The sequence below is a fragment of the Grammomys surdaster genome, unplaced genomic scaffold (genome assembly GCF_004785775.1).
Source record: "Grammomys surdaster isolate TR1022 unplaced genomic scaffold, NIH_TR_1.0 269, whole genome shotgun sequence".
NCBI classification, from domain to species: Eukaryota; Metazoa; Chordata; class Mammalia; order Rodentia; family Muridae; genus Grammomys; species Grammomys surdaster.
Window position 1 is genome coordinate 2,941,232 of NW_021604710.1, and position 27,752 is coordinate 2,968,983.

A 27,752-nucleotide genomic window follows, 5' to 3' on the forward strand; every position below is an offset into this window, starting at 1 on the left:
CTAATATCTGGTTTTCAAAATGAAATAAACTTCAAGCCAAGAGCAGCCAGAAAGCAATGAAAAGAAACAGCAGGCCACAGTTTAGTTAGATAGGAACACGTACTGGAGTCTGGACAATTCCTTTTTCTGACTTTGGCAACATTGATTTGCTCATTTCTCCAAACTCTTTTCCAACCTAGGAGGTCAGTGTTAGCCTGCTGTTCACAAAGCAACGGAAATTACTCTCATAGTTTCCTGATATCAATGAGACGAAAACTATTTTGATTGTTAGTGGAGCTAAAAGTACCCACAAACACTTGGGAAGACAGTCTGTCTGGGTAGGACCAAGACCTATTCTACCTTGGCGCTTCTGTGATGTTTCTTTTTCTCTGGAAAACAATATTAAACTTTAGTAATATAGTAAATGAAAAATTCTCTGACTTTTGGAAGGGAAGATCTAAGACAGGACACCTAGCAACAAGCTTCGGTCAGGAGATTAGAAAGGAATAAAATAAACAATGCTGAGGTACTTCATAGGCATATATGCACACAGTGGCAGTTAGTAATAAAAGTTAGTTTTGATTTTGTTGAAGACCGAGGTCTCATGCAGTGACTTTGTGGAATGGCATTGGATAAAATTTATTTTTAAAGGCTACCATCATTGACATAAGAATAAGCTAGCCCGATCCAAAGCTACTTTACCATCTATCCCAAGCACAAGTACATGTGTATATTTAATTATGTACGCGATGCTTATGTTTTTTGCTTTTGAATGCAGCAAATCTAAAGTAAAATTTACTTAAAAGAAATCTTGAGGATGACTGTACTAAATTTAACTTACATTTCTTAGTACCATTTATTTATTGCTGTTTTCCTCCTGATCATTTTTTCCTATTTTTCCTATTTTATTGTTTCCTTCAGTCCTCCTCTCTTATTCCCTTATTCTCCCTCTTCTCTCTCTTTTAAAAAACTTCTTATTGATTATCTTGTGAATTTAATATCAGGCATGCGCCCCAATCTTGCTCATCACCCTGTCCCTTCATTCTCACCCTCTGTCTTTGCAATTTCCACTCCCCCAAGAAAACAAAACATTAAAAAAAAAAAAACCTCCGTGTGGGAGTTGAGTGTGTCTCACACAGTATGTGCTTTTCCTAAACAGCTTTACCTGTAAATGTTCAAATTCCTGGCAATGCATATAGCCTTGAACCAGCTATCTTCTGTTTTTTTTTAATTCTTTTTCATGTACTGTTGTAATTGCATTGGTATAGACAGGTTCAAATCTACTGACTCTCCAGGCTTCTCATAATTCATTGGTTGAAAACATGAGATCATACACTAGGCAGATGATGATAGGTGACTGGTATAAAAATGACAAGTGTGAAGTCTGGGGCACGTTTTAAAAGGTGACAGCCCTGACCCACTTTTTGTCTGCCCCTTGCTTTCTGACTATAGGTACTCTGTGGTTAGTTCCTTCATATTCCTTTTGCTCTACCTTCTCTACCATGATGGACTGTACACTCAAATTGTACATCAGAATAAATCTTCTCTAAATTTACTTTTTGAAGTATTTAGTCATAGGAACAGGAAAAGCGGTTAATGAACTCTAGAAATTAATACTCTTTGGTGCTGACGTGACACGTTTTCCAGACTGCAGTCAAGCATTGACTTAAGCAGAAGGTGAAGGAAATGCTTGCAATCAAGGATAGCTTATCAGGAATTGAGTGGATGAAAGAATTCCCAGAGAAAGGCATGATCTGACAAGAGAGCCCTGAGATAGTTCCAGGGATGAAAAGATTCCATGAGGGCCATGGCTTCAATGTCAGCAGTATTTATACTACAACAAAAGCTCTCCAGGAATCATCCTCAAAATGCTAAAGGCAACCCTCAAACAGAATGAGAGATTAGATTCACAAGGGACTCAACTGCATGCTGAGCCAAAGCCACTCTAAAGGAATACAATAACGTTTGTCCATTATGCCACAGAAAGCTTAGTGCTTCACATTTAAAAAAAAAAAAAAAAGCTTCTTAGATTATGGTGTCTCCTAGCTCCAGCTCTCCCTAGTTTTATCAAAAAAGTATACAAACAAAATAAAACATCTGTCATGAATTGATGTGCAAGAGGGTGGGGTTTCTACAGTCTAAGGTTTATTTTTTTCTTCCATTTGAAATTCATATGCTGAAAAGAAATTCCCAATATGATAGAAGGAAGATCTGGGACCTTTGGGAGTAAACAGGACGAACTCCATAATTAAAGACAGTGCCTTCCAGGAATCTCTTTCTTTGCACTTCTCCCAGGTTAGGATACCTCCAGCAGGTACCATTGATAAGGAACCAGATCCCCACCACATACTACCCTGCCTAGATCTTGAACTTCACTCTCTAGAGCTAACAAAAACCATCCTATTATTTGTAAGTTCTACAACCTAGGGTTCCTTGTTACATCAACCAGGAAAGTCACACAGAGAGAACTACAAATAAAACCCAAATAAAAAAATCATCAGCAACATTTGATCATCGGGGATGAATAAAACTGAAAGCAACCAGAGAGAGAAAAACTTTAATCTCGGTAAGTCTCTCTCATGCTGTCTTCCTACTTTTTCCTATTGATAGACAAGGTGAGGGGAGGCCCCAGGCAAGCTCAGACAAACTGCTGGGATGAGGGAGAGCTGAGCTGACTTATTGATTCTAAGGCTGATTTTAAAACATCACTAGGGAGCCCACCCTTCATCTCAAAATACATTTTAGAAAATGGGGGCTGGTATGTCTAAGTTGTGTGATAGACAGGATAGATAGTTCCCCATCAGATTGCCTTATTCTTAGAAACTGGGAGTATTTATTTGTTCCCAGACAAAAAGGGATAAAATTGACAAGATTATCCTGTCATCCAGCTGAAGGGTGGGTTTTTCCTGTGATCTTATGTTTATTCCCTTCTCCTATCCTTGAAATTAATATTCTGAAAGAATATCTCAATGTGATGGGAACAAGAGCTGAGGCCTTAGGGAAGCAGAGAAACTCCATGATTAAAGAGACACCCCTCCCCACCCCTCAGCACTCACACACCCTTATCCGATGACTGTGAGTTTATTGAATGGAGCATGGGAAATGGATATACCATGAGCATAAATATTTAGAAGGCAGTTTGACAGCATTGTTTCCTTAACATTTTTTCAGTTCTACATTTTCCAACTGTTCTAATTATTTTCATATTATACCTGATATTCCCATTCTTTCTATTTTATACATGGACAAGGAAAGTGTATTTATTTTAAAATCTCTTTGATTGCCTCAGCTAACTGGAGACTTCCATGTCTCTAATTCAATGGTCCATGATTTCTGGTAACTCTTAATACATATTTCCTTTTCATATTCTTTTCTTTTTTTTAGGTTATTGTGTTCAGCACATATATTTGCAAAACAGGAGAACTAATTTGTGGGCAGTAATCTACTATGTCTTTGTTTTTATCTCTAAAAATTGTATTTCTAGTTTAAACAATTCCAGATTAATTCTTTATCAGAAGTTGAGATGATTTAAGGCTGAAATTTATTCTTCATCCTCAGTCTCATGATAGAACTGTTGTGACCCAAAAGAAACATGGATGCTTTATACGTATCATCTACCCTCAGTCTTAGGCACTGGTTCTCCAGGTTCCCATTTGGATTTCTCATCCTAACTGATAAGCAATCTTCCTCTAGACTTTCACTTGTTATACATACAAGTGAAAAATGTTCATGTGTATATACAGAATTCAGGATCAATGCTCACATGACTAAGACTATGTCCTGTTCTAACAATATTCTGGTAGCCTTAATTTTATGCTTTTATGAATTTTTTTATTCAATTGTGGGACTGTGTAAGGGTATCCTGGGTCATGGTGGAGCAGGTGCCTAGAACCCCGAAACTCTACAGATCCTGGATAGGATTCTGCATGAGAAATGGCAGGAGTTCGGTGCCCCCCAGAACCCAGGATACTGAAAAAACAGTCACAATAGAATTACATAGGCCAGGCTATAGGCCTCAGGCCCTAGGGATTTACATACTAATGAAGGCCAGAGAGCAGAGCAAATTAAACATGCCTCCCCCAGACCCTCCCCCAATCCTCCCCCTTTCTCCCTCCCTATATAACTCGGGACTGCCCTGAGTTTTTGGGGGTATGCCTAGATCCATCTATTATCTGCCATGACAATAAACCTTTTTGGAACCAAGGACTTCCTCGTGTTACTGGGGCCTGCCGTCGCCAAGGCCTCCAGGCTGTTGGAACTATAGAGTTCCCCACCAAATGTGGGACCTGCCATGGTGGTGGAAGCCCCTCCGGGGCCACCGCGCCGCTGTGGCGGCCTTTTAAAATTTTCCCCACAGTCAATGACTTGATACTCATTGAATAAGTCAACTTTAACATTTTGTCTAACTTTTCTACTTACCTTCAGTGTCTGCAGGCAAAAATAGTAATCATCACCCATTATTAACATGATGCCTTTAGTTTTGGGGGCTTCTGTTTTATTGTGGTAGGCACTACGGTTATTCTCTCTCATATTTGTTTTAGAATCACGGCTGCTCTTATTAAACACATTAATAACACATTAAAACCAAAATAGGACATGTTGATAAACATCATGCCTCATAATATGCAAAGCATATTTGCGCAGGACTCGGGTCAAGTGAAAATAGATGATAAACTTCATTGTATAAGCCACCAACCTTTCGATTAGGACCAGGTACTTCTTTATTTTGATTCCTCTTTGATGTGGCATTTTTGAAACTTACTAACTAGAGAAATACAAAACAAAGTTCAAAAGACCTTCTAAGTTAACTATTGTTGTCATCATATCCATTGACAAAGTTTTATTGACCAATTATAACTCATTTCAGAATGAAATATTAAAAGCAGCTCTATTCTCTGAAATCATCCAACTTTAAGATTGAATCATGTTAAGGTGAAAATGGCCATGATCTCAGACATGAGGTGTTACTTTCACTCTGCCACTTAGATGTTTCCTTACATGTAATTATTCTATGAAGCACATAGGGGGAAATGCTAAGTAGGATATAAGTTCACCATCTTTAAATGCTTTGACAGCTAGTGTATTAACTCTAAACCAGTCAGCTACACCAAGAAATGACATCATGAAATAAAAAAAAAGAATCCTCCAAATATGAAAAATATTTACATACAATGACATGTGTCACAATCACATTCTTCTGTTGTTACAAAGGACATTTCCAAGATTGTATGTAAAAATAGTCTATATCTTTTATGCATAGAATTTTGGCTGTAATCTCCAGATCTAAGCTCTAGCCCCAATACCCTCGTGATTGGTCATAAAAGATTAGCATGATTTTTCATTGATTTTGATGTTAAAAAAACATTTCAAATTTATTGCTTAACACAAAATGGTTTGGTCTGTGATTGACTTTGGGCTCAATGACTTTCTTACTCAGCTGGAATCCCCTATGGTTACTCACTGAGCAGCAGTATTTGGTGTCTCCAAGGGCTGGGGTGGTTTTTTTGTGATGATTACTGGTAACTGTTAACTTTACAATGTCTGAATATCCTAGGAAACAAGCCTACAGGAACAATACTGAAGGCTATTGATCCTTATGTAAACAACACTAACTGAGATGGAAAGACCCTCAGTAAAAGTTGGTGACACTAATTCTTAATTTAGATCCTGGGCTGCATTGAAAGGGGACAACTAGTTGAGCACAAGCCTGTAGTGCTTTCTGGTTTTTGAGGATGGATGTGATGTGACTATCCTCCTTAGGCTCCTGCCACTGTGACTTTTCCATGATGGATTATACCTGGATCTGTGAGCCAAGATAAATCCTTCCCTCTTTAAGTTTCTTTAGTCAGAGAATTTTGGTCACAAGAATAAGAAACAAAGAATGAGATGAGTAAGACATCTCATTCTCAAAGATCTGCTGGATGACGCTGGATAGTGACTTAATTTTTCAAGCCTCAGTCTTCTTTAAGTATTTCTAACAAGAGAAGATAAAAACCTATAGAGATGTTGCTAGAAACATCAGTTCCACATCCTCTGTGGTTAAGATGCTTATAAAGCAGGTCTAAATTAAAGAGATGGAAAAAGAGGCTTCACTCTTACGAAAGTTTGACCCACAAATTTTTGTACTAGTAGTACATGCTATCCCCAAAATAATGGGTAAGTCCATAGCATTCACTGATCCAAAACACTTCCAAAATCCAATTTGGTATCTCAGAGTCCCCTGCCTTAGAGGTGAACTGTATTTTCCCTATAGAAGCTAATTCAGATATTTTGAAATTATATACACCATTGTTCTTTAACTCTCTTGATAAAGCCTTTGCATTTTTGTTACAATATTTGAAGTCTTTTCCGTGTGTGTGTGTGTGCCTGTGTGTATTCATATATATTCAGCTTCATTTGAGCTGTCTGCTCTTCTTATGAACTCCAGTCAATATTAGTATACCATTCTGTCTGTCTGTCTGTCTGTCAGTCTGTCTGTCTGTCTATATTCTGTATCTCACACACTTAATAGCCCTTGCTATTAATTTAGGTCCCTTGAAACATGCTTGCACATAGGACTGTGTATTTCTATAATTATATTACTAAACAAGTAGTGTGCTACTGTAAAGGCCATGTCAGCAGAAAATTAGCCGCTGATCCTCTCTCTTCCCATGAAGGGTGTAGACCCACAGTTCCAAGTAAAACCACAAGTGATCAGAAAAATGGAGCTGTCTGGCAGCAAATAGTTCCCCCTTAGAAGGTCCCCAGCAGCTTACCAATACCAACCGACCAGTTTATCACTAAAAAACTGCCCTGCTCAAACTGTATATAAACTTCTGCCCGAGTGAGCTCCATGAGTGAATGCCCCAATGCATTGGACCAATAAAACCCTTTTACAATTGCATCCAATTGCCCTCTACAAACTTCTTTCATGGGGTCCCAGTATTGCAGCCTTTGGGCTTCACACTACCATTCATATGTTAACTGCCTAGATATCTCTTCAACTATACATAATTTTAGTTAAGTAAACATTTTCTCCTATAACTTATATGTATTTCTTAGCAGTATTGACATTTTTTTCTGTTTTCTTAAAATTAGCATTTTTATTTCATCTCTTCTTTTCAGCTTACAGCCATTTATTCTAGCCTCTTGCCAAGGACCACCCTCAGCATGGAGTGGGGTTCTGAGAGAAGGGTTGCCTGAGAGCCACGAAAGAAATTACACAAAGTCAAATCATGGGTCCAAGCAGGTGGTCTAGGTTCTGTTGAGGTTGCTTTCTAGATCTCTTTCTCTCTCTGTATGTTCTGCTATAGACAGCTTTTTTTTTTCTATTCTAAAAACTCTCTGGTTGAGACAGCGCTCTCTGCTAGTAAAAATTGTAAAGTTGAAAATTGTAAAAGCTATCTGAATAGCTCATGTTCTTTCTGATAAAAGTCAGAAAAGCTGCTATAAAAAATTATTGAATCTTCTGACCAATTCAGAAATTCTTTTAGAAAAATTCTTGAAGAGCTGTTTTCACTCTCCAGAGATCTCCAGACATCTCAGCTCTCTCTAGAGAAAATTCTAAAGAACTGTCATTGCTCTCTGCCAGCTCATCTCATGCAGACTAAAAGCCCAGTTTTTTTATTTACATATCAATTCAGTTATTTACTCCATGTTCCCTTAGGATTATCCTATGAATCAGCATCCTGGGACCCCAGCCCTTTGATTCTTATGAGACAACAAGCACACTTTTTTTTTTCATAACATTGCAAAAGAATTCAGAGATCTGTCTTCCATTGTCATGAACAGGTAAACTAGTTTGAGTGGAAGACAGCCCTGAAATTACCATTTCCACCCTGCCTGAGCCAACTTTGCTCTGTCCTAGGCTGATCCTGAAATCCATTTACCTTTGCAAGCATAAACAAAACACTTAGCAGGGTTGGATCTTCTGTGATTACCACTCCCTAAATCTCTTTATCTCCTTTCATACTAACAAGTTGGCTCACAGCATAGCAGCTTGTTCCTCTAGGTTCATGAAAACCCTTATGTAATTCATATTGCATCCTTATTTTTTTGCATAGTTAAGAAATCGTATGTTTCAAACTCATGTATTTAGAGCTCTTTCCCACAGCCTTAAAGACTATCCTGAAGGTCCCAGTGTTTATTTACCATTTTGCTGTGACATAAGCCACACCCTCAACTCCTGGACTCCTGCTGTTTCTAATTATCATGAAGTAATTAAGGATCACAGGGAGGACATTCTTCAGAGAGAAAGAGTCCTCCAAGGTTAGTGGGTCCAATTAATATGTACATTATTACACAAACAAGCCTTATGCCCAAAGCAGCCCCCCACCCCCCCCCACACACACTCACAGAGGCTCTGGGGGGAAAGCTGTCATAGGGGCAGCAACCTTGTCACTCTGTCCCTACCAAGGCCACACCAGGCTCAACAGCCTCTGATTGATTGCATCCAAATCTGACATCATACTAGCATGGAAGAACCTGGCTATAGTCACAGCACATGGCAGGTAAAGGCAGGAGAATCAAATGTTTAATGGTTTCCCTGTTAACATTACCTGAGAATAAGAAATCATCACTTTGCATAACAAATTCCTATTATCACATTCACAAGATTTAAAATAAAAAAACCACCTCTCTACTTTTGGTATAATTTCTGTGTGTAGTAACCACATCAACTTTTATGCTTTCAAAAGAAGTCATTTTCTCCTTTCTCTGTATGGCCTGTCCTGCTTGTCTTGTGCCTGTGCTTTCAATAGCTCACTGGGACTTTGGGTCTGTGATGGCTTCATTCATGCACAGGAGGAGTGTGACTGCTGGCTCAGCTGCCTGTATGTGTTATTCAGTTACACACTAACCAAGCCTCTTATAGACTGGACTGGGGCCATATCTTTTTATTTCAGTTATGGAAAAACTTGTCCCAAAATCAATTCTAACTCAAACTGATGACTGGATACCTCTTCTTGAAATGAAGAATTGTACTTAATTTATAATCATTTGATTCACTTGTATAACACTCATCCTTAGCACTCACCAGTGTGTTTGATACTGATCACATTCTCAAGTGTTCTCAATCTGTTTATAGCAACTTTTATCTTGTCTCCTGCTTTTCTGCTTGAAATATCTACATATTTTATTCACTGCTAAAATTAACAGCTTTTATTTGAGTTTTGTGAAATTATACTTTATTATTCACATTCTATATACAATGTGACAAAAGTCTATTTTAATAACTACCAATTTCCTCTGCTCCCTTAGTCAGTGTTTTTACATCCTTGGGGAAATTACCACCTCGATGCACTCTGAACTAGGGCTTTCCTGTGGCTCCTGCTTCCTTCTCTTCATTTAGCACACACATTTGTGTTAACATCTTATTCCACATCTTTTTCAGAGATTCTCAATATTGATCAAAATCCTGAAGTAGCTCTTCTTCATAATGACTAGACTTTCTGAACATTTTCAGACTTGAAATTCATTGTGCAATGATATAATAATACTTTTATAAAGAAATAAACCTTATGTGAAGCAATTCCATGGATAGTGAAAATTATCCAATTACTATTACTAAATTTCTATATATTTTTAAGTATTCTCACTTCATATTTTTTATATTGAATATTCTTATTTTTCATTGCATGCTACTATGAATCATCAAACCTGACATGGTTTTGCTCTGTTTGCATGTATAGCTATGGGATCAATGCTACACTTAATTATAGCTTATTTCTCATGATTTGATATCATTTCACTTCTAGGTTTCATTACTAACTCATGAAGGTGGCCATTCTCCTTAAAGTTGCAGTTCATTTAAGGTTTAATATACATGACTTTGCAATTTTATATTTTCTGTTCATTAAACATATTTGTGCTGACTTACAGACAGGCACTGATGCCTTTGTCTATATTACAAGGCTGAGCAGAGAAAAAAGTAATAAACTATTCTCTTTTATATTTAATAGCTTAGAGGAACAGGAATAAGTTGAGGACACATCATTAGCATGTATTTGATCACAACTGAACTTCTGCCAAAAGAGTGTAATGTTATATGAATACAAGTCAAGAATAGAAGACTTCATCTTCAAGTTGGATGCTATGTCTGCGTTGACATTGACAAGATTATGTAGAGTTGAAAGATAATTGAGTAAAGAAGAAGTCCTCAAAGAAATGTTTAGTAATGAGAAAAAGAGAGTAGAGAATCAATGGTAGGGAAGAATAAAGAAAGTTCATAAGAAGTACTGGACTTGTTTGTTCTTTGTTTATCACAACATTAGCTTCTGAAGGTTGTCTTAAGTGACAACAGATGGGAACAAGGACCTCAATGAAGATGAAGTGCTGAGCAAACAATAGCAGAGAGGATACCAATTCTGTCATAAACCAAATCAGGTTGAGTATAAAATTGAAGTTTTGCTCCAGTCCAGTAGAGGAGTGTCAATGGAATATACTAACTTTATACTTATACTCCTTCTTTTAATGGAACCAATTTGACATATGGATGACATGTAAAATACACTCATAGCTCATGAAAACAAAGTGTATTCAGGTTTCTACAGTCATAGCTCTGGCCATTGCATCCTTTACCTCTAATTCAACCACAGAGTTATCAGACTCTGATGGACTTGGGTAGCAACCACACTGATGTCTGAAATAAGGATCCTGCATTTTCTACTCTTGCTTTCTGGTAGCCTCAATAATAGGCTGGGGCTGCTATGAAGAACATTGAACAGGTTTTGAAAAATATTTTTATATTATGCAAATGACTATTGGCTTGCATTTATGTAACTTTATCACCTGCAGGCTTGATTCCTGCTAAGGCCAGAAGACACATTTTGATCCTCAAGAAACTGTAGCTCTAGGCAGTTGTGAGCTCCATATGGGTGCTGAGAGCTGACCCCAGGTTTTTGCTAGAACAGACAATAGTTGTAAACACAAGCCCATCTCTCTAGCCCAACTGTGGGCATGCTAGAAAGGTTGCATGGTGAATAGAGAAGTGGGACATGGATTGTTAGTGTGGATTGGGAATGAATGAGTATCTAGTCTTAGTACTCCCAACTGTGAGAGAGTCGGAGACACCTGGAGTCTCCCTTGCTACCCTATGACCTATGATATGCACCCTTTCTCTTCTTCCACACTTCGGCACGTTTACTGCTTCAATTCTAATGAACCATACATGTAAATGTCCCTGTCTTGAACTTTGCTTCAGGGAGTCCTAGGGCAAAGAGAGGAAGCAAGCTCCCTTTTATCTGAAAATGAGAAGAGTGTGTTTTGTTCAGAGATTTGATATAGAAGCTTTAAAGAATAAAGAGTTAACTATATAGAAAACCTTAATAAAAATAGAAGGATACTTACTTTTCGTTCACTGAAACACTACACATATGCTGCCTTTTATCCTAGTTAGATTATGTCCCTAAATGTAGAAAAATAATAATTTCTATGTTGCTCCTGTGAAGGTTTTATTAATAAATGAAGAATGCCCTTATAATACTAATTGATATTATAGTAAAAATTGTAATTATAAAAATTAATTTGTAATTTTGAGCACTGACTATTAAATCCATGTTAAGTCCATGTTAAATCCATGTTTGTCAATGCCACTATATCTACTCCAACAAGCAATAGATATTTCTGCTAAATCAAAATCAAAATCAAAACCAAAAACTCTAACAGTATAAGGGAACACATTTGTCTCCATTTGTACACAATGTCCATAAATGTACATTCATAAAAAGATACATTAAATACATTAATGGTGATTTTTTGGAAAGATAAAAATATTCCAAAAAGGTTTGACAAAATATGCAATTATGTACTTTAAAACACCTTTGAAATTTTTACTTTAAATGGTGAATTTATAGAACATGTGAAGTACAGACCAAAGTTATTACTTGAATATATAAAGAATATGTCATATATTTTATTTAGATCACTTAATATAATATTCAAACGTAACTATTACTTGGTGATTTCCCATTCTTTTCAATATGTACATAAAAATAGAAACATAAAACAAAACTAAGACTATAGCCTAATCATTAATGTAGGCTTAAGTATAAGTAACAATTCAGCCAGTATTTCTTGATTGATAGCTTCATATACGTTTATAATGCATTTTAGTCACCTTACTTCTCATTCTTTCCCTTACGCCCATCTCCCATGGAAGACCTTCTTTCCAGCAAGTTTATTTTCAGGTATTCTTTTTATGCATGATTTTGTCCTTGCCTGAGTATAGGTGGGGAAGGGAATATTTCAAAGACAAAACATGAAACCTTCAATGAGTACTTCTGTGATATATTTCAAGACACGAGAATTCCTTAAAATATAAATCTACAAAGCTTAGCAATCTACTGAAGCTTTGTCTCTATAATCTACACATTCACTTCTGAGATGTCATCTGCATTAATTCTCTTACCTACAGTTTCTTAGTGTTTTCTCTGTTCCAAAGATACTGATTCAAATAATATTGAACATCATTCCTGTCTTACAATGAAAGCATATCCCAACATAATTAAAAACACAAGAGTAGGACTCAGGATTTGTGTAAGTGAAGCTGCCTCTAGTCTGAATGGACTTCTTTTATTAAAAATATTACAATAAAATGCAATTATATCACAACCACCTTCTGCTTCCTCCCTCCAACACCTCCTATGCCTCTTCTGTCAAATCCTTCCCATGTCCCATGCCACATTTCCTATAAAATATATGGTTTCTTCTGCTTTGAGTATTATGGTTATATATAAAAAACGTAAATACATATAGACTTGAACAAGAGAAGCAGATACACTAACTGCAGACCTTCACTTCCTCCCCCTCAGGTCTTCCAAATCCAATCCCATAGTCCCATTTACAACTCTCCAGCAGAATATCTGCAATTTTCTCTGTTTTCCTGTGTCCTTCTTCAGAGGATCACATAGATTTTACCCTTCAACCTTCTTTTTCTCCACTCATTGTTATATTCCAATTCCAACATGCATTTCCAGGGAACTCAAAAGCCACTCCAGACAAGAAGACATGCAGACTAACTGCAAATTGTCACCTCTCAATTTTACCCAATTCAATCCTGCAATCTCATTCCCAGCTCTGTATCAGACCACCTACTTCACCTTTTCCATGCTGTCTGGACCTATCCTATTGCCAGAAGCCAGGACTCTCGCCCTTACCTTTCCCCACCTGTACAATGTCCCCTGCATCTTGGCAACCTCAAGATCCTGTTTGGCAGCTGCAGATAGATTCAAGGCAGTGTACCCTATCTTCTGAGAAAAGCAGGTAGACCATAATTCAAGGCAATGTACCATGTAGACCGTGAAATGTTTCAAGGCACAGGCCAAGAAGATTCTGTACTTTCCCACCACCTGGCCCCTCTTACCCCCTCCTCTTGTAAAACATACTATAAAAAGGCGCTTTGCACTCAAATAGATGACTCTTGACAAGCAATTGCTTCCTTGAGTCCTTTCTTCTCTCTCGCCCTTTCTTTTTCAGGTTGTGGTCCTTCTCGCCCCCACAAATTACTAGGACCTGCAGGTCGGGTCATCCTATGATGATAAGCAGACCTTGATGAAATACTGTATTAGTAAGAGTTCTCTACAATTAAAGAACTCATAGAATAAATAATGATTTACAGGTAATCCAACAATGGCTACCTAAGAGCAGAAGATCCAAGAATCGAATCCAGTGTTGTTCAGTCCATGAGACTCTATGTCTTAGATAGTCTTCAGTATACATTGGGAATCTCAAAGAAGTAGTCTCGGATGCCACTGAAGGAATAGAATTACTATCAAGGGCAAGAGCAAAAAGGATAAAAATCAAAAAAGAAAACAAACAAACAAATAAACCTTACCTATTCCATGTGCTTTGTATAGGTTTCCAGCAGAAGATGTGGCTAAAATTAGAGAAGTGTTTTCCCATCTAAACTAGATTAAAGGGTTGGCTTCCCACCACAAAAATTTAAATTAGAAGTAGATCTCCCAACTCCAAATGATTGAGCAAAATTCCCTCACAAGTGTGTTCAGCCCTTTTTGGGTTTTAGTTAATTGCAGATGTAGTAAAAAATGATAACCAGTCCACTTTGTTTTCTCCCTCCTGTGTAGCCCTTAACCTCTTCTTCAAGGCCATTCACATTTCTAATTTTGAGTTTCTAATACTAAAAACACATTTTACCTGAAACTTGCAGTGTTCAAACATATGAAGAATTTCCTGCCAGACAATGCATAATCTTCCCCTATGGACCAGAAAGGGCAACAGAAATCAAGGAACAAAACGTCCATCCAAAAACTTTAAGACCAGATGTCAGCAACAAAAATTAAGAACTTCCCAAGTCCAAATGCCTAGATGCCAGCATAAAGACACAATCTTTAAGAGCCAGGATAATATTTCCCCTAAAGCCCTCTGAAAAGAGGCCTTGAATTTTGCAAATAGTAAAGACCTTAATACATCCTTTATGAATATGATGAAGGTTCTTAAAGAGGAAATGACTAAGTCCCTTAAAGAATTCTATAAAAGTACAGAGGAAAAATATTTATAAAACAGTTCAAGATCTAAAGGTGGAATCAACAAGTAAAACCCAAAGTGGGAAAAGTATGGAAATGAAAAGTTTAGGAACCTAAATAAGAACCTCAGAGGAAAGCCTTGACCACAGACTAAAAACGGTTGTAAGAAGAATTTCAAGAATTAAAGACATGATAAAGGAATTGGATACATCAATCACCAAAATGTTATAGCTTAAAGAAAAATCCAGAAAATCTGGAAAATTATGAAAAGACAACATCTAAGAATTGTCCCAATAGAGGAAAAAGAAGAAACACAGATTAAAGGTCAAAGGCACAGAAAATGTCTTCAGCAAAATCATAGATGAAAAATTTACTAACCTAAAAAAGATGTATATCCAGATACTAGAATGGTACAGAATAGCAAATATACTAGACAAGAACAGAAAATTTAAATTGCTCCATAATGGTCAAAACACTAAATGTATGGAATGAAATAAACTTTCAAGGGGAAAAGACCAAGTAAAATAAACAGCAGACCTATTAGAAAAACCCTGACTTCTTAGTGAAGACATTAAAAGACAGAGGAGTATGCAGAGATGTTCTACAGACTGTATGTGCCAGTTCAGACTACTATACCAAGCAAAAATTTTATATCATAATTGATGGAGAAAATAAAACTTACAATGATACAGCTAAATTTTGGCAACATTTATCTACAAATTCAAACCTACAGAAGTTACTAGAAGAAAATTTCAATCTAAAGAGGTTAGCAAAACCAGAGAAAACACAGGAAAAAATAATCTCAAACCAGTAAATCTAAAGAGGAGAAACCCCCCCCACACACACACACACAAAGAGAGAGAGGGTGGCATCAATACACAAGTAACAGGAATTGACAAAAACTGTTCATTGATATTTCTTAACATCAGTGTTCTCAATTTCTCAATAAGAAGATGTAGACTACTCTCATCCATTCCCTTCCAACAAGGTTCTCTGATGCAAGAAAACTGAAATAACTCCTTGTATCTTATCAGACCACAATGGATTAAAAAAAAAAGCTGGCCTTTAAGAATAACAGAAACAACAAAAGCCTACAAATTCACAGAAACTGATATATTCTTTACTCAAAAAACTTTGTAACACAAAAGAAACAAAGAAAAAAATAAAAGACTTTCTAGAATTCAGTGAAAATGAGGGCACATCATATCAAAACTCATCAGACACAATGAAAGCATTGCTAAGAGGAAAGTTCATAACACTAAGTGCCTTCATAAAGAAATTAGAGAGACCTCATAGTGCCGACTTAACAGCACACCAGAAGGCTCTAGAACAAAAGGAAACAAAAGTACCCATAAGGAGTAGATGCAGAAAATAATCAAATTCAGAGCTAAAAACCAATTACTTAGAAACAAAGAGAATACATAGAATCAACACACTAAGAGTTGCTTCTTTGAGGAAATTTAAAAGACAAATCCTTTGCCAAAGTAACTGAAGGGCAGAGAGAGAACACCCAAATCAACCAATCAGAAATGAAAAGGAAGACATAGCAACAGACATATAGGAAATCCAATGAATCATTATGTTTTACTTCAAAAACCTATATTAAAAAAAGTTAGAGAATTAAAATAAAATGGACAATTTTCTTGATAGATAGCACTTACCAAAGTTAAATCAAGATCAGGTAAAAAACATAAATAGACCTATAACCTCTTAGGAAGTAGAAGCAGTTATTAAAGTTATTAAAAGTCTCCCAACCAAACAAAGCCCAGGACCAGGTGGCTTTAGTGCAGAATTATACCAGACATTCAATGAAGAGGTAATACCAATACTCTTAGAAATATTCCACAAAATAGATACAGAAGGAACATTGTTGAACTCATCCTATGAAACTATAGTCATTCTGTCACCTAAACCACATGAAGACTCAACAAAGAAACAGAATTTCAGACCAATTTCCCTCATGAACATTGATGCAAAAATACTCACATATTACTAGCAAAGCAAATCAAAAAAAAAACCATAATCCACTATGATCAAATGGGCTCATCCCAGGGATACTTACTTCCTCTAAGGATGATTCAACATATGAAAATCTATCAAAGTAATCCATTGTATAAGCAAATTGAAAGAAAGATACCAAATAATCATCACATTAGATGCTAAAAATGTCTTCGGCAAAATACAACAGCCTTTCATGTCAAAAGTTTTGGAGAGAGCAGTGATACAATTGCATCCCTAACACAATAAAGACAATATACAGCCAGCCTGTAGCCAACATCAAATTAAATGGAGATAAACTTAAAGCAATTCTACTGAAATCGGGGGTAAGACAAGGCTGCCCACTTTCTTCACATCTATTTAATACAGTACTTGAAGTTTTAACATTAAGACATGCAAAAGAGATCAAAGGAATACAAATTGAAAAAAAGAAGTCAAAGATCTCTATTTTTAGATGATATTATAGTGTATATAAGTGACCCAAAAATTTCTACTAGGGAACTATTTTAGCTGATACACACTTTTAGCAAAGCGTCTGGATACAAAATTAACTCCCCCCCAAAAAAAACAAGACAAAACAAAACAAAATCAGCCGCTCTCTTATTTACAAACAATAAATTCACTGAGAAAGAAACTAGGGAAACAATACCTTTCTGAGTAGCCACAAATAAAATAAAGTATCTTGATGTAACTCTAAGGAAATGAAAGACTTGTACAACAAGAACTTCAAATTTCTAAAGAAAGAAAATCAAGATGATATCAGAAGATGAGAAGATTTCCCATGCTCATGGATTGGCAGCATTAATAGAGTAAAAACAGTCATCTTACAAAAAGTGATCTACAGACTCAATTCAATCCCCATCAAAACTCCAACACAAGACTTTATAAACCTTGAAAGAACTATATTTAACATCATATGGAAAAGCAAAGCAAAACAAACAAACAAACAGGAAATAAAACATCCAGGGTAGTGAAAACAATCTCGCACGATAAAAACTTCTAGAGGTATTGCCATCCCTGATTTCAAGCTGTACTAACAAGTAATAATAATAAAAGCTGCATGGTATTGGCTCAAGAAGAGACAGGTTGATCAATGGAATTGAATCAAGTACTAGTAATAAACCTACATATCTATGGACATTTGAATTTTAATAAAGAAGCCAAAACTATATACTGGAAAAATAAAACAAATTCAATAAAGGTTACTTGTCTAGCTGGGTTTCTGCATATAAAAGAATGCAAAAATGTCCATATTTATTACTCTGCACAAAATTCAATTCCAATGGATTAAATACCTCAACACAAATCCAGAGCTCTGGGAATCTTCTGGGAGATGGGTGGGAAGGACTGAAGGAGACAGAGAGGTCTAGGACACCACAAAAAAACTGTAAACATTAAGTAAATTGGGCCTCTAGGGGCTTACAGAGACTGAACCACAAACCAAAGAGCATTCAGGGAACAGATTTTAGCTATATTTATATTTATATTTATATTTATATTTATATTTATATTTATATTTATATTTACATTATTTATATATGTATGTAACAGATATGCAGCTTGGACTTCATGTGAGTTCCCTAACAGCTAGAGCAGGGTTATTCTATCACTGGTACCTGCCCTTGTTTTTCTTTTTCCTAACAGGGCTGCTTGCAGGCTTCAATAGGTGAATATGCCTCTAGTCCTTTTACAACTTGATATGCTAAGGCAGGTTGGTATCCATTGGAAGCTTCCTCTTCTCTGAGGAGAAAGGAAGGGAAAGATGAAGGGAGAGGAGTTAATAGGAGGGAATGGAAGGAGGGGAGGAAGGGGAGGCTGAAATTGGTATGTAAAGTATATAAATTAATTAACGAATGAGAAAAACAGATGCAGACTAATAGAATGGATGCTAAAACAAGAACCATCCTTCTGCGGCATCAATAAACACAGCTTAATATCAGGTATGGATATTACCTCTGTGTAGAAGGATTGAAAAGATATTTCAAGCAAATGAACCTAAGAAGCAAGCTGTGTATCCATTTGATGCCTTACAAAAAACACATCAAAACAAAACTTGTCAGAATAGATATAGGATACAACATACTAATTCAAGGAAATGCCACTATTGTCTAACATTGAAATCTAACACCTATATACCAAACAGAGGGGCACCAAATTTTCAAAATAAGCACTACTACGGCTTAAATCACATACTGACCCCTATATGTTTAGAGTGGGAGAGTACAATGCCCCAGTCTCTCACCAATAAACTGGTTATCCAGACAGAAACAGCACAGAGAAATGATGGGTACAATGTTAACTGATGTAATAAACCATATGACCCTAACAGATACAGACAGAACATTTATCCAAATGCCAATGAATGTACCTTCTCAGCACATCATGTAACTTTCTCCAAAGTTGACCACATACTCAGAAAAATAAAGTCTCAACAGATACAAGAAGTAACAAGCTGTATCCTGTTAGGAGCCGCGTCCGCCATTGCAAGATGGCGCCGGTTTCCTGCTTCCTGGTTCTTCTTGCGAGCCTTGCTTGAATGTGTGCCTGCGCAAGGCGCGAAAACCAGTATGCTAATTTGGCAACATCATAAGAGCCAATGAGTGTGTGGCACGTCTCCTAAAGCTCTATATAAGCCACAAGCTTTTGGGGCTTGGCGTCCCTCGCCTCACTACCATCTAAGAGAGCTGTAACACTAAAAGAGCTGTAACAATAAAACTGCTGTCAGAAGAATCCTGAGCGTGGCGTTCTCCTTTTCGGTGAGGCGGCTCCCCACAGTATCCTATCTGACCACCACAGATTAAAGCTCAAACTAAACAACAATAGAGGAGACAGAAGGCCTACAAACTCATGAGAACTGAACAACTCTGTACTCAATGATCAGTGGGTCAAGGAAGAAATAAAGAAATTAAAGTCTTTCTAGAATTCAATGAAAATGAACATACTAAAACCTACAGGACATGATTAATACAGATCTAAGAGGTAAGCTCATTATGGTCTACAAGATAGGGAAAGAGCTTACCAACCAAAAATCCAGTAGAAGAATAATAACTAAATTCTAAGAACTAGATGCCAAGAAAACAAATAAGCAAATGAATAACGAGGTACAGATATAAACAGAAAATACACTAATAAGAGAAAACTCAAATGGCTGAGTAGTACTCAAAGAAATGTTCATCAGACAAATGCAAATCAAAATCTCATTGAGGTTTCATCTTACACCTGTCAGAATGGGTAAAAGAAATAAAACAAGTGACAGATCATACTGGGAAGCATGCAACGTAAGGGGAACACTTATACTTAACAAGCGTATAGTTAGAACCACAGAGGTTGTGTATACAGTAATGGAATAAGCAGGACAAATACATCTTCCTAAGTTAGGGAAATGAGTAGATAGTTATGGATGGGTGGGAATAGGTGCTGGAACAAGACAATCAAGTAGGAGTGGGGAGTGGGATGTAAAATGGAAAATTGTGATATAAAGCTAAAACTAAAGATCATTTGATGGGTAATATGAAACCTAATAAAGTATATGCTTCCTAAAATAAATACATATATTCAGATGATATAAATGAAATCACAATATAATTGAGGAGACAGAGTCACAAGTGGACAAGTCTTGTCACCAAATAAATCTTCCTGTACGGCAAATTGGAGACATCTAATTGAGTTGTTGGCCAAGCAGATCACATGGAAACACAAACAACTCAGGCTGTTGTCAAGACTTTACATTGTTCTTTTTTTGTTTTTTTGTTTTTCGAGACAGGGTTTCTCTGTATAGTCCTGGGTGTCCTGGAACTCACTCTGTAGACCAGGCTGGCCTCGAACTCAGAAATCCACCTGCCTCTGCCTCCCAAGTGCTAGGATTAAAGGCATGTGCCACCACCGCCCGGCTACATTCATTGTTCTTTACAAAGGAAGGCAAGCCACTAATACTGAAGACAACACCTACAGGACTCACTGAATGTGGATAAATTAAGTTGTTGCTTATATAGAGCCTTTCCTGCTATTTGTAGGCATCCCTGATACAGTAAGGTACTCTGCATGCTACCAAAGGGGAAATTTAAACATAAACCCAACTAACAACTCATCAATCTGCAATGCTCTCTTGCCTGTAAGATATGCTAGTGCAATGATGCCACAAACCTTGTATGAGTAACTAACCAATATGCTCCACTATGTTCATAGCAGCCTTATTTATAATAGCCAGAAGCTGGAAAGAACACAGATGTCCTTCAACAGATGAGTGGATACAGAAAATGTGGCACATTTATACAACGGAGTATTACTCAGTTATTAAAACAATTAATTTGAGAAATTCTTAGGTAAATGAATGGAACTGGAAAATATCATCCTGAATGAGGTAACCCAATCACAAAAGAACACACATGATATTCACTCACTAATAAGTGGATATTAGCCCAAAGGCTTGAAATAGCCAAGATTCAACTCACAGACCACATGAAGCTCATGAAGAAGGAAGACTAAGTGTGGCTGCTTCGGTCCTTCTTAGAAGGAGTAACAAAATACTAAAGGGAGCAAATACGGAGACAAAGTAACGGACAGAAACTGAAGAAGGGACTGTCTGGAGATCATTCCACCTGGGTATCCATCCCATGTGTAGTCACCAAAGGTAGACACTGACGTGGATATCAAGAAGTACACGCTGAAAGGAGCCCGACATAGCTGTCTCCTTAGAGGTCTGCAAGAGTCTGACATATTCAGAGGCAGATGCTCACAACTCACTATTGAACTGATCAAGGGGTTCCCAATGGAGGAGTTAGAGAGAATACTGAAGGAGCTGAAAGGGTTTGTGGCCCCATGAGGAGAGCAACAATACCAACCAACCAGAGCTCCCAGGGTCTAAACCACCAGCCTGGGAGCACAAAGTGAAGGACTCATGGCTCCAGCTGTATATGTAGGGGAGGATGGCCTTGTAGAGCATAGGTAGGAGAGGAGATCCTTGGTCCCATGAAGGCTGGACACCGAGTGTGGGGGAATTCGAAGGTTGGGAGATGGGAGTTGGGGGGTAGGTGGGGCCACATCCTCATAGAAGCAGGAGGAGGGGTATGGGATAGGGGGTTCCTGGGTGGGGGGTTGGGTGGACTGGGGTAAGGGGATAACATCTGAAATATAAATATAAAATAAAACAACCCCACAGAGATAAAAAAATTTCCAAACAGTATTAAACACAGTAGTTTCACTCTGTGTGTGTTGCTAGTATAAGTAAGAAGTTCAAAAACAATTGCAGGAAAGAAATTCTAGATGCTACTTCCAATTTTATGATCAATGGTGGCAGGTGTATTCTGAGGTGGTTGTAGAGATATTATGTTATACACACATTAAAATGGGTGAGTCTGAACTGCCTGGTAACTCAAGGCTGTAATACCAGCTACTCAAAAGGCTGACATGGGAGGATCACAAATCAAAATCCTATTGATGGAGTTCAGTGCTGGACTATCTCGATATGAAAATTAAACAGCCTAAGGATATAATGCAGTGGGAGAGTACTTGCCTATCATATACAGAGCCCTGAGTTTGAACCTGAGTACTGCTAAAAGATGAAAAAATAAATAAAGCAAGGGGAAGGAAAGAAGGTGTAATATTTGTATATTGAAAAGCCACCATTTTTAAATCGCTAAAGGAAAAGACCCAGGTATTTGGTTTCATTCTGAAACCAAACTGCAAGCTCCGGGAGACAGTCATGATATATTTAATCCTTAAAATGAAAAAATAGCCCACCTGTGTTTGTTTATCGAAAATCCTTAGATACAACAATAAATCCAGTAGCAACGAGTCTTCCGGGAATCAGTGAGTGGTTACTAATGACAGCCTTCTGAGACAGGAGCCAAAGATCTCAGAAGAAATGGCTGGTTTTAAGACTGAAATAGAAAAGTGAGATGAGCCTGCATTATTTTGACAGCAGAGAGCTTGGCTCAGGGGATCCCGCCAAGGAGGAGAAGCCAAGAATGTTAGTACCAGAGGGGATAGAGGGGACCAAGAAAGCAAGGCTGTCTAACTCAACATGACCATTGCGTATGTGAACTCACAGAAACAGAGGCAGCATTTATTGACACTGCAAAAGTCTGCGCCCGGCCCTCTGGGTACAAATTGTGGTTTCCAGATTCCTGTTTTTCTGTGACTCCTGAGTGCTCTAACGAGTAGTTCTCAGTCTCACATGCCTTATTTTTGGTCTTTTCCTTCTATTCATTTGTTTTGCCCAAATCCAATGTATTGCGTTTGTTTTATCTTGTATGGTATTATATGAACATAGTTATTAAAGGGTTAAGAATCTTGAGCCTCTCCTTCCATGTTAACATGTCTATTGGTCTCCTGTTTAAGGTCATTTGTCATGTCATGTTTCGGCAGCCACGTTGATGTGACTTCATGGGTTTTCTCAACCCTAAACAAAACACTATGGGCAACTAAAGAAAGCTGAAAAATATTTCCACAGAGAAGAACACACCAATACAGACTGAAAAGGCACTATTTATATATTTTACAAGTGCACATTCAAACATAGATAGCTGAGGTTTCAGTTGGCTGAAAGAGACAGACTAAAGCTTCACTTATCTGTAGATACAAGAATATGTTAGACATGTTTTAGAATCACTAACATTTGCTAGTCTAATAAAGTGGTGATAACAGGTTTTCCTTTATGATCCATGGGAGATATGATCTGGATCTAACCTGAAAGCCTCTTTGCTAAGGTCTAGCTTTCATGGTACCAAAAATTTGCTATGAAGCTGCTAAAGAAGGAAGCAGTCAATAGTCCGATCCAGCTGTGATGTCAGTGAACTATAACAATGGGCAGTATGGCAAGTTATCCTTAAAGATGTAATTGTGGTCTCCTGTCTTGTTGGTTGCTAACCACTGTCTAGGTGGTGTTAAGGTCCACTTAATGGAGGGAGTACCTGGTACTAGAAACATAGCCAAACTACCCCTGGGTAGTAAGAGAATGGATATTCTTCTGTTGCAATAAACTTGAAATATCCAGATACTAGTAGGAGAAAAATAATAAAACTTTATTAGTTTTTTTTTTTGCTAAGCAAAATTCACATATTACCTGGAATTTCTCAGTCCTATATTAGAAGTCAGTTTTATATGTCCAAACTTTCTAAAATCTTAGGTTGCCATAGTAGGTACAAATATCAGCAGCCAACACCTTAAGCCAAGACCCTGAGACATTTGAAGAGATATGTTAGTCCATGTTGATTCAGTGATACCAACTGACTATAAATGCCTTATAACAGGAGAAAAACAAATTCAGTTAAAATAAAAGATATGCTTCTGTTTCCTCTAATTTAAAAATGTTTGAAAATTTGAAGCCAGAGGTTTCTAAACTAAATTGTGTGTATCTCACTTCTTGTCTTCCTTTGATGTAGTGAATTTCTTCTTCATTTTGCTGTTTTTCAACAGCCCTGATTCCCATCAAATTGACCATCAATGAAAACTTTTAAAAATATTATAAGGTATTGTTCAAGCATAAAGAATTTTAAACAAATAATTTATTTATTTGTTGAGAATTTCAAACAATGTGTTTCAATTATACATGCAGCAAATATCGTTAATTCCTCCCAGATTCACCTTAAAACAACCAATTTAATTTCCTTTTCCTTAAAAAATTAACTCATTATCTTTATTTGTGTTGGCAGACTATTTCTGGATGTGGGGCTATACACTGGATTTTTGAACCCTTAAGAGGACTCTGTCTAGGTTGGCCTTTTGTCTCCTTGGAACAAGCTAGAGTTTCTGGAAATTAAAATCTCAGTTGAGAAAATGCCCCCATCTGACTCCTTTTAAGCACATCTGTGGACCATTTTCTTTTTCTTCTTTTCCCTTTCCCATTACTAATTTTTCTATTCACTTTACATCCTGATCAGTCTACTCCTCCTCCCGGTCTTCTGCTTCGCCTTATACAGTCCTTTCCCCTCCTTCCCAATCCCTTCTTCTCTGAAAGGGAGGAGGCCCACACTTGGTGTTTCTCCACCCTGGTACATCAAGTCTATGGCAGCACTAGGCACACCATCTACCTCTGAGGCCAGACAAGGGAATGGATCCACAGACAGACAACAACTTTAGGGACAGCCTGTATTCCAGTTTTGGGGAACCCACATGGAGACTGAGTTCTACATATGCAGGGGTTGGGGGGCAACTTGCGTATGCTCCTTGGTTGGTGGTTCAGTCGCTGAAGGACCACAATAGTCCAGGTTAGTTGATGATGTTGATCTTCCTGGGGAGTTCCTATTCCTTTCTGGGGACCCTTGATCTTATTACAACTCTTCCATAAGATTCTCAGAGCACCATCCAATGTTTGACTCTGGGCCTCTACATTTTCCAGCCAGCTGCTGTATTGATTGAGTCTCTCAGATGACCTAATGTTATATTAGCCTCCTTTCTGCTAGCATAATGGAGTATAATTAATATTGTTAGCAATTGGTGTTTGCCATTGGGATGGGTCTCACACTGGGCCAGTTATTGGTTGGCCTTTCCCTCATTTTTTGCTCCATCTTTGTACCTACATTTCTTATAAATAGGACAAATTGGGGGTTGAAAGTTTTGTGGGTGTGTTGGTGTCATTTTGTCTCCACTGGGTGTCCTGCCTAGCTACAGAGGTGGCTACTTCAAGATCTATGTCCCTAGTGCTAGGAGTTTCTGCTAAAGTCAACCATATAAACTCCAGGGAGCCTCCACCATCCCAGGTCTTTTGCACATTCTAGAGATGCTCTCACCCACCCCCGCAATCCCCACTGGCCAATTGCTATTCATTCTCTTGTCCATCTGGCCCTTTCTCCTATTTCTCCTCATACTTGATCCCAAACATTATGCTCCCATTCTCTCCTCATTTCCTCTTATTCCCCTTTCTCAGTAAGATATAAGCATCTCTGCTCAGGCCTTCCTTCCTGTTTAGCTTCTTTGGATCTGTGAAATGTAGAATGGGTATCCTGTACTTTTTGTCTAACATTCTCTTATAAGTGAGCACATTACCATGCATGTCCATTTGGGCCTGGGTTACCTTATTCTGGATGATACTTTCTAGTTCCATCCATTTGCCTGCAAAATTTATGATGTCTGTGTTTTTAAGAGCTGAGTAGTATTTCATTGTATAAATGAACCATATTTTCTGTATCCATTATTCAGTTGAGGGGTATCTGGTTTGTTTCCAGTTTCTGGTTATTATGAATAAAGCTGCTGTGAACATAGTAGAGCACAGGTCCTTGAAGTATATTGGGGCATCTTTTGGATATATGCCTAGGAGTAGTATAAATGGGTCTTGATGAAGAATTATTCCCAATTTTCTGAGGAACCAGTAGATTGATTTTCACAGTGGTTGTACAAACATGCGCTCCTATCAGCACTGAAGGAGGATTTCCCTTGCTCCATGTCTTTCCCTTTTTGTGCTGCTGCTTAGTTTTTTATCTTAATCATTGTGACTGGTGTAAGGTGGATTATCTGGGTCATTCTGATTTGCATTTCTCTGATGACTAAGGATGTGGATTATTTCTTCTCAGACGTTTGAGCTTCCTCTGTTTAGAATTTTGTGTTTAGCTCTGTATTAATTTTTCTTAATTGAGTGATTTGATTTGTTTTTTTCTAACTTCTTGAGTTCTTTATATGTTTTTGATATTAACCCTCTTTCAGATATAGGGTTGGTGATGATCTTTCACCAATCTGCAGGCTGCTGTTTGTCCTATTGAAAATGTCCTTTGCTTTACAGAAGCTTTTCAGCTTCAAGAGGTCCCGTTTATTAACTGTTGATCTTAGTGTCTAAGCCATTGGTGTTCAGTTCAGAAAGTTGTCTCCTGTACCAATGAGTTCAAGGCTATATTCTATTAATCTTCTATTAGATTTAGTATATTCAGTTTTATGTTGATATCCTTAATCCACTTGGACCTGAGTTTTGTACAGGGTGATAAATATGGTTTTATTTGCATTATTGTACATGAAGACATCCAGTTAAACCAGCACAATGTATTGAAGATGCTTTCTTTTTTTTCCATTGTATGGTTTCGGAAGACTGAATAAGCTAGAAGAAGAAAGACAATAAGCACCAGTTCTCCATGGACTCTGCTTCAGTTTCTGCCTCCATGTCTCCCTCAGTTTCTACCCTGACTTCCTTCTCTATTGGATGGTGATCAGGACAAATGAGTAAAATAAATCCTTTTCTCCTCACATTGCTTTTAGCTATAATATTTCATCACAACAATAGAAGAAGTCACAACTAATATGTCCTTTATGTATAGAATTTCACTGTGATTTAATTAATCAAGGTCAAATTTCTTCTACTGTAATAGTGGTTTTTTCTTTTTATATTTTTTAAGAATAGTTCTTTAACCATCAGTTGTTTATATGGCAATTACACATATAAACTTATTGCTCTTGTGACAGCATGCACAAACTTGTGTATAATCAAGCCAGACTATATCCTATTGTAGAAGATGGAGAGAGGGAGAGTACACAAAATATCCCACCACTAGGTTCAGTATTATTGGCAATTATTTGTTGATAGGTGAGGGAGAGACAGCTTTTTGGTTTGTTCTCTTTTAAAATCCCTGGTAAGTTGAGCATACTTTAATGGGCCAGCATACATCCAGGAATGCTTTACTAACCCATACTGGTATTTATTTTATTTTATTTTATTTTATTTTATTTTATTTTATCTTATTTTATTTTATTTGGGGGCTATATTTACATGGTTAGGAAATAGAGGCATGGATCTGGGAATAGTTGAGGGATTGGACTGAATATAGTCAAAACATATTTCATGAAATGCCACAAAAACTATTTTTAATGTAACAATATGTGTTCAGGATGTATTGAATGAAAGAAGAATCTATTTTCAACTTCAAAGAAAAAGAAAGAATATGTGGAATGAATAAAAGCATCAATAAAGAAAGTTTTTGCACTTTGAATTCCTAGAAAGTGTTTCCTATCGTAGCTCCTTATCAGACTCAACCTTGAATTTTGTACCTTCTAGGCTGTGAATATTCTTCTCTTAAAACACAGACAGCACAATTTTATCACACACTGAACATCCCTTTATAATTTTATACAAAATTGCAGATATTCAAGATTAGGTTGAACTATTCTAAGGCTTGTTTTATAAAACAATACATTAATAGTGATATATATATATATGAGAATAACCTCAGCTAAAGATGATTAAGGACTTTTATTTTTTAGCTAAAACTTACAAATGTTAAGCATGTTAATCATCGTTCAGTTTTCTTAAGATAAAGAGAGATAGCACACAGAAGGGAAAAATACCAATTTGTCAGTGATTTTAAAAATATCTGATGCAGATATGTGGTTCTATGG